Source organism: Pollicipes pollicipes, unplaced genomic scaffold (genome assembly GCF_011947565.3).
Source record: "Pollicipes pollicipes isolate AB1234 unplaced genomic scaffold, Ppol_2.1 Scaffold_4002;HRSCAF=4701_pilon_pilon_pilon, whole genome shotgun sequence".
Classification (NCBI taxonomy): Eukaryota; Metazoa; Arthropoda; class Thecostraca; order Pollicipedomorpha; family Pollicipedidae; genus Pollicipes; species Pollicipes pollicipes.
In genome coordinates this window covers 11,641,211-11,650,511 of record NW_023596420.1, presented here as the reverse complement: position 1 = coordinate 11,650,511, position 9,301 = coordinate 11,641,211, and positions in this window count along the sequence as shown.

Sequence of the window (9,301 nt, the reverse complement as noted above, 5' to 3'; positions counted from 1 at the left end):
TACAACAATACACGCTTAACCCATCTTTTAATAATGAAAGCTATTATGAAAGCAGCAGGGATAGCAGTACAAAAAACATATAATTGTTCATTATGCATGCCACAATACAGCACTGATGTAGTGCCACGATACCGCTGTTGACCTGTGCCATTACACAATGTACCACATTGGTTGACTACCCTATATCAAGCCTATGATATAACAGTTCATAAGTTATGAATGACTGGTAACAACTGATTTGGCAACGCCAAAGAGCTATCACCAGCAAGAATGATGTTGCACCACGATGGTTATATCAGGGTTAACAAGCAATTTCAAAAATAATCCAGAGCAAGAAGAACATTCTTGGTAGCACAACCTCGCCATCTTTACCATAGCAATGATGACGCTTTACCAGTCCATTTCAGGCAATGTTACAGATTTATTGTAAATTTCTGCATATGACTGCATTTTCAGTTACAAGTAATAAAGAAAGTAAGTATTGTACACATCACAAGATATCAATGAGAAGACCACGGCACTGCAGGCAAGGATATGTCGACAATACAATACTGACACCCCCAACAGTCCTTGGCAGGTTTCGGTAAGAGATTCATGATGCTATATGAGTCGTCACGGCATATCGTGCTTTGATATTAAAAATTTGCCCTAAAAGCTGGCAGTGGCCGCGTAGCGTATGCCAAACAGCTCACCACAGCTTCTCTTACCACCAGAACCAAGATAAAAAAATCCACAACCAAGCCCTTCACACATCCGCCACCCAACACAGTGCCGGCGACGAGAATAGCCGGCTGGCGTCAGCTTTCGTGCGTTTCGAGGTATTCTTTGCGTCTGGCTGCCCGATACTGCCAGGTACTACTGTCGTCACAAAACGATTCCATGACGCCATCAAACAATGACGGAATGAGGCGCATTTGACAAGCTTTGAAGTTTTGCTGCTTGCGGTTGTTTTTAAACCTTGAAAGCTTACCAATAGTTACAAGTAAGCTTTTCCATCATATCTGATGCTTATCTCAATATCTTCAAATGTGGAACATTCCCTTTAAGCAGGGAAAAGGTGGGAACCCGCTATTTGCATTGGTCGGAACCTTTGAAGCAATGAGGGCTTCTTTGTTGGTCAAAGACCCAGAGGGCCCAATGTTTTGAGGGGGCCTCGAGTTGGCCAGAGCAACATCCGTTGAACAGGGACAGGGACGGGACCCCGAAAGCCAGAGGCTCATCGCGTTGGTCGAGGCCCTCTGACAATGAAAATGGAAATGAGATTTAACGATGTGAACCCATAACGCGATAATGGAGGGCCCTTTGTCAGGCAGGGTCTCGGTACCAAGAACGGAGGGCTCTCCATCCCATTTCAGCCAGGGGGGTTGTGCCGAACTGTAGTCTCTATGCCAGTTATTAGACACCTGCGACGAAAGGGATCTTTTGCATCAATAAGAACCCTTGCGTCTATTTGGGAACAAATGGCTGGATCAGGAGACCTTCGGCATCAAGAAGGTGACCAATGTATGACGCATCCCTTTAAGGGTTTAGTATCGACCAGTGGACCCCGCCACTGTATCACCGGCATGGCAGCCGGTAGGCACCCCATGTTGTAATCGAATGGCCCTGAAGTCCCTGAAGTCCCTGACCGGGAAACATGATGTGCCCCTATTGGTCTACCCACTGGGTCTATTGCCCGGAGAAGGAAAGGGGTTTCCTTAGTGTTCAACAGGGCGGATCACGATGAGCTCAACAATGAAAAAGGCCAACATAAACGAGGCGTCCATCCTTGTCCAGGATCATCGTGTGAAGCAAATTGCATAGAGCAGTTTTGGGCCTGCGCGCTCACAGCCTCAGGGGCAAGAACACCAAGCGGCGTTGGCCACTGCAGCTAACACAGCTATGCAGGTTGGTAGGCGCCTAGAAATAATGTTGCCAAAAGTTACTGAAAACAATTCATGCTGTTAAGAGCTCGGACCGCGGCGTAAATTCCATTTGGACACTTTTGGGCCCATCCTCTGAAACACAGCGACAGCGACACAAAATAGAGACTCTACCTTTAGTTGTTTGGTTCTACCATCAAAGTCACACAACTGTTCGCGGTGATATGGATGCTAATCCGTTCACATTAAGAATATAAAATTTGCACAGATGAAGCATACTCCCGGAACACCTTCCAAGCATTCCAACTGACATCCTGAAGCGTTCAAAGATACTTGCTCCAGAAACGTTGTCATTTTCGTCCGCCCGTTGGCTGCCACCTAGTGTTGAGTTGAGTTGAGTTGAGCATTCCGGGTCCAAAACAGGCCAATGTGAATGCAAATTTACGACCTCATTTAGATCCAAAATCTACGTTCACGATGTCCCTGTACAACCCAGAAAAATTCAGGTACAGCCCCCGAGTGCTATCGGCTTAGAATACCGCGCTGAAACATTATGAAATGATCAGCATCGGTGTGTTTTTCTCAGTTTATAGACTTTAATATACCAAAAAAACTTGTATCTATTAGTGACTCCTGGCTTTAAAAAGGGGCGGGGCCTCCCTCGAAATCAAGTGGGCCATACCCAGTGACTTCTGTTTCTGGGTAGGGACCACACTCCAGGGGGAGGGCTTGGTCAACCCTGGGCCCCATTAAACAATCACCAAGACTCTGGCCGCGTCCCCGCGTCGGTACGCTCAGTAAGCACCGAGTATCCCGTAAATATCATCCCATGGAAACGGAAAAGCCAGCTCAGCTAGCAACGTTGTTACAATTAACCTGCATTACGCACGACAACGATATACCGGATGTTTCATTTTTCACACGCTCTAAGTGAACCAGGCGAGGGTTGCTTTCCCTTCAGAAAAGTAACAGCCTGGAACAGTGTCCCCGAGACGTAAAGCTGGCTTGCATGTCGTATTTAATGAAAACAAGGAGAAGAGGAATCCTCAACAGGAGGGCATCTGCCCTAGCGCGTTTGCGGAAAGGTTGAAGATCATTTTCTTAGATTATGTGTGGAATTAACAATTACGGTATTTCATATGAAATCATTAGCATCGATGTTCGCCAAAATACACATGTTTCATTTACGAAATTTTGGTGTGTTGAGAACCTGCGCATCAGTGGGCTATGAAAGCGACATATATTGAGGACACTGGACGAATCTCGTGAACGGATAAATCAATGTCAACAATATCCTTAACACATAGTGGTAAATTATACACTAACTTAATTTTTTAGCGTGCAAAAAAGAGCTGCAACTGCATCTCTTCAACTTAACCCCAAACAAGTGCATTTATGCAACGAAAGAAAAAATATAGTGCCGCACCAAAACGCAGGCGCTTTATTTTGAGTGGAAAGTAAGGACAGCTCATTTCCGTATCATATCTTGTCGACACAGTTGTGGCACACTTAAGTGCTATTATTACACCTCACTGGTCCTGAGTTTCACCGGAGTAGATCTTTGAAACATGCGCTCTAGGCGGCATAAGCTCATTAACCCGGTCAATGACGCCCGGGGCTTGGGTAGCCCCCGTTCGAAGCCAGGCGAGCAATGGCGGTGCGGCCGTCTCAGCTTCCGCCTGGCAACCGCGTACCGCTGCCGGGCGCTGCTGAGACGCCGCCGTCCCCAGCAAGGGCCTGGGTGTGGCGGGGTGACCCGAACTTGAGAGGCGACGCCCGAGGCGCTCTGGCTTCGGACACGTGGTCCGCTCCGCAGCAGACGCGGTTCGGTGCCAGACGGGCTAAACATAGAGTCTGGCTGAGGGCTCGACGCTGACAGAGTGGTGACCGGAGGATCAGGGCCCGCTAGCTCCTGTGGGATGCAGATATGGGGCTCAGCAGTGTGGCTCGACAGATGCGGCAGTAAATCGGACGCAGTCGTCTTTTCAAGACGAATGATAGTTATTGCAAAGTTGAACTGAAGGACTGCTTGTAATGAGAGTAGCACCTCATGCTTGCGCTGCCTCCTCAAGTCGACCTGATTTCAGCAAACGGGTGTCTTAACTCGGGTACACAGGGCGTCGCCTTGGCTGTTACTGTCGTTTAGGTTGTGTGCAACACTTAACCATGTTTATGATGCCATTCAGAATGTGTGTACTGCGCATATGCTTTTCTCGGGTGCATACCTTATTGATCGAAATTTTACCAACGTACTCCAAGCTTCAGCTGCTTGGTTTACATTCGCGCTTCGCCCAGTAAGGACGAAGTTTGTGAGTGCAGCAATGTAGATATGGAGGCATCAACCATCATCGACGCTCGGAAAGTGCCTTCAAGGTGACTCAGGACATTATGGGGCTTTCCGTAAGATCGTCGCAATCGCAAGATACCAGACACTTCTCGCTATCTGCGCTTCTAGCTAATGTTGGGCAACAATGCCACTAGTCATGCATCCCTGCGACACAGTTGAAGAGACGAAGTTCTTCGCATCAGTAAACACGTCAACGCCATAATCGTGGTTAAGAGCAATGGAGCAAGTCAATTGCTCCATTTGCGCCCAAGAGGTTGACACAGAACGACCGATCAAGTAGACCAGGAACGATTAATAAGTGCCTAGACAACACAATACAATTATTCAGATATGAAGTGGCTTTCAAATGACGCTGAAAACTGCAAACACCTGGCTGCCACCGCAATGGTCTGCCTCAGTTTTACACGCTCTCTTCATGCGCAAATGCTCTTGGCTCTGTTGAAACAAAGAGGACACGTAAAACCATTAAGAATTGGGAGCAGGGACGGGAGAGATTATCACCATCGAAACTCTGCGCGTTTGAAAAGCATAGCAGCTTGATGCACAACTGGGAATGGCAATGACACACCGACCACAGTTTTTGGATTGCCGTTGTCCTACTGAGCCGAATGAAACGACGGGCCACCAGCAACCCTGACCCACTTCTGCCGTGTTTCTGAGGAGAGCGGCAAGTGGTAGGCTGCCTCAGCTGTGGGACAGAGCCACAGCTGGTGACCTTGTACCTGTGCGCGGACAGAGCCGCGGCTGGTGACCTTGTACCTGTGCGCGGACAGAGCCGCAGCTGGTGACCTTGTACCTGTGCGCGGACAGAGTCGCAGCTGGTGACCTCGTACCTGTGCGCGGACAGAGCCGCAGCTGGTGACCTTGTACCTGTGCGCGGACAGAGTCGCAGCTGGTGACCTCGTACCTGTGCGCGGACAGAGCCGCAGCTGGTGACCTTGTACCTGTGCGCGGACAGAGCCGCAGCTGCTGACCTTGTACCTGTGCGCGGACAGAGTCGCAGCTGGTGACCTCGTACCTGTGCGCGGACAGAGCCGCAGCTGGTGACCTTGTACCTGCGCGCGGACAGAGTCGCAGCTGGTGACCTCGTACCTGTGCGCGGACGGAGCCGCAGGCTGGTGGACCTTGTACCTGTGGCGGACAGAGCCACAGCTGGTGACCTTGGTACCAGTGCGGACAGGGGGACCTACCTGGGAAGCCGCGTGCTGGTGACCTCGTACCTGTGCGCGGGACATGAGGTGCCGCAGCTGGCTGACCTTGTCCCAGTGTGCGCGGACAGAGCCGCAGCTGGTGACCTTGATACCAGTGCGCGGACAGAGCAGCAGCTGGTAGACCTGTATACCTGTGCGCGGACAGAGCCGCAGCTGGTGACCTTGCTACCAGTGCGCGGACAGAGCCGCAGCTGGTGACCGTTGTACCAGTGCGCGGACAGGAGCCTGCAGCCGGGTGACCCTTGTACCTGTGCGCGGACAGAGCCCGCCAGCTGGTGACATTGTACCAGTGCGCGGACAGAGCCGCGGCTGGTACCTTGTACCAGTGCGCGGGGACAGAGCCGCAGCTGGTGACCCTTGTACCAGTGCGCGGGACAGAGCCGCAGCTGGTGACCTTGTACCTGTGCGCGGACAGAGCCGCAGCTGGTGACCTTGTACCAGTGCGCGGACAGAGCCGCAGCTGGTGACCTTGTACCTGTGCGCGGACAGAGCCGCAGCTGGTGACCTTGTACCTGTGCGCGGACAGAGCCGCAGCTGGTGACCTTGTACCTGTGCGCGGACAGAGCCGCGGCTGGTGACCTTGTACCTGTGCGCGACTCAGCGTGCGGCCGACACTAACACCTTCTTTAACAGGGAATGCTCCACATTTGAAGGTAAGGGGGCAAGCATCAGATAACATGGAATATGCCCACTTGCAAGTATTGGTATACTTTTAATGGGAAAGGACTGCTCCGAACAAAACAATTGTCTTTTACGTAAATATGCTCCAAAATGCGTCATTGTTTAATTACGTCAACGTAGCTTGCACAGCATTTATTGGGAGGCAGTTGACGGCCATTACACTTGGAGTTTGTACTCACGAACGCCAGATATGAACGATTCGGCCATCATATTTTTCTCAGCCTTGATCGCCGCAAAACCAATGGAATGGTAGGATTTGGATTACGTTGTTATGGTGTCATGGATGCCTTGGATACCTTGAAATAGTCTATACGAAATAGTCCGCACAATTTCGCGAGCGTGTGGTTCAGAAACTTAAGGGCGTTCGGTATTAAGCGGAGAATGTCTGTGAACTGTACCGAATGATGTTCAAGATGGCCATTGCAGTTAAAAACCCCACACGAATGTGGACCACTTCCCTCAAGACCCTTCAGACGGGGTGCGTTCAACCTCCAAAGTTTCCAGAAAAAAATAAAAGGTGCTTACTTATTATTCCGATATGTTTGCGCACACTTATGGCATGCACGAACATGGACCAAATAAGAAATAACCGCATTAGGGAGGGGGGGGGGGAGGAACCACACTCATCCCATAATTGTGCGAGCTGATCCTACGCCCGAACCCGGAGCAGTGGTCAGCCCCTATCCGCTCCCTGCACACCTGTGTCGACAGTGAACACGTGTGCGAGCTCGGTCAAACCTTGGCAAAAAAGCCAGGTGACCCGTTGGCATGCTCAGAGCCGACGTGCAGGTGTTCCTAACTGTACTGACGCCCGCTGGCCGGGGCTCGGCCGCCGCGCGGCGCCCGCCACAGGTGCCGGAGGCGGGCGGAAATCAATCAGCGCAGTGAAAGGGCTGCGGTGCAGTATGCTCAGGTGTGCCGAGAATGTCACACTAGCTTGGCTGCAAGCGATTCTGAATTTTAAGATTAATTAAGACATTGAGGAAGGAAAATTTCACTAATTACCGACGTATAACGAGAATATATATATATATATATATATATATATATATATATATATATATATATGCATACATGATATAGCATCGACAATGGCGACGTTCCAAAAACAGCGCGTTAACTTGTTCTATCTACGGTCTCAGCATGTAAATGTACCGTTGAAATGCTTTGGGCGGAACTCTTATTACACTAAAAGATACACGAGCCACTCCCAACTTTCGACCTCATTGGCTCATGGATATTGTGTGGGGTACAAATCGGATGTAAGTCATAAACATCTTCACACGATTTTGAGATTTTCCAACTCCGGAAGTGCTGGCTTTCCCACGTCCGCGTCCATGGCATCCAGCTACCGGAGACCTGAGGAGTGCGCTCGAGGCCGCTCTTCTCGCCGTCTGTCCCTCATGTGGCACGCCTGACGCACGGAGCGCCATCCGCTCCCGGCTCCTGAGGAGTGCGCTCGAGGCCGCTCTTCTCGCCGTCTGTCCCTCATGCGGCACGCCTGACGCACGGGGCGCCATCGCTCCCGGCTGCGGGCTCCGTTGAAGACTGCAGGTCAGATGACGCGTGTTCTATCTGCCGACTGCTCCTGTTGCATGAGTGACGCCCGTGACGCGCTGGTGACGTCACGGCGAGCCACACACCGTGGCTACGACACTTCCTTGTGCGCAGCTGTGCGGTGTCGAGTGTCGGCGGCTGATGCAGGACACGTCGTGACCTGCGCACTGCTGCTGGCGGCAGCCGCTCAGGCAAGGAGGTGACTGACGGAAGTAACAGCCCACGGGCCCTCCTCGTTGAGTGTGGAATGTCTGACTGTTACTCAGTGGAGCTGTTTCAGTGGCAGGCCACGTGCTGCGGACAGGTGTCATGCAACGATGTGTGGTGCTGGAGATAGGAAATGGAAGCAAAGCGATAGCACCGTAGTGCCGTGATCATCTAATGCATTCGAATAGAGACTGGGAATCGGTGATCTTATACGCTAAGTGCAGACTTCCTGCACTGACCACGGGATGCAGCATGGTCATTGATTACACTGCATCATGATCAGCGGGACGGTTGGTTGGCATACTTCGATGTGAATAACTAGTCGGTCAAGGCGACATTTCCATGCCCGCGAATGCATTTGGGCATTAATTCGAACACAATTACGTTTTTGAAACGTGTAACATTCATCTGAGCAGCGTGATCGTGGTCGTTTTATGCGCTAAATGGCTGTTACGCACCTCAGTAGCGTATTTACACCAGCGAAGTAGTCATGTCATGCCTTATATTTCCTTCGAATCTTTCCGTATGCATGGCATTCTGTTCGATTCAGATCGATGGGTTGCAAGTTACACGTTAGAAACGAGGATGCAGCAATGACGAAAATATGTCGACAGCCTGAGGACGGCCCTCGAAGTCAGTGCAAGTCAAGTACGCCTGCACCATCGCCGCAGTCGCCAACTGCGTACCAAAGAGACCAAATTACGCATGCGGGCCCTGTTGGCAGAAGCAGCAGACGGTTCCTTGGCAACCACGCACGCTGCCAAAACAGACAACTTGGCAACAACCTTCACAGACCACGGAATGATTATAAATACCGACTCGTTATGACCGGCCTCGCGACCAGGCGGGCCGTGCAGCAACCATGCACGTTCGCGCGCGCATGCAGATAGAAAACGCGCGGAAATGACCGCACTCCTCGTGTCTGCCCGGCAACAGGTCTTCGCATCTTCATTACGTGTCCAGTCTTCCGGCATCGTACTAGAGCTGTGCGCTAGGGACGGCCGGGACGGGGGAAGGGGGGGGGGGGGCTGGGGCAGCCACCGCCAAACTTTAAAAAAAATAATTAATGCAAACCCTACGCAGTTGCATACAGAGTCAACTTGAAGCTGACTTTGGCCCTCAGCTCCAAACGACATCCCGCCGGCGCTGTTCAATACGCATGACTCCCGCCCAGCCGACGCGAGCGGCGCAGCGCAATGGCTGACGCAACATGCAGGAGCGCGGGTGGCCCGCAGACTGGCGCCGCATGTAAGGCACGCGCTGACGAAATCCGCGACAGCGGCGCGCAGAAAGCCCTGAGCACGGCTCCGAACGGCGCGTTCGGCCGAGGCGCTGCCTGGCCGAGAGACCATCGTGCGAGGGCTTATTATCTGCGACTCCATCGCTGGGATAGGATGGCGGATTCAGGATCGCACAAAAGCAGTGTGTACTTCATG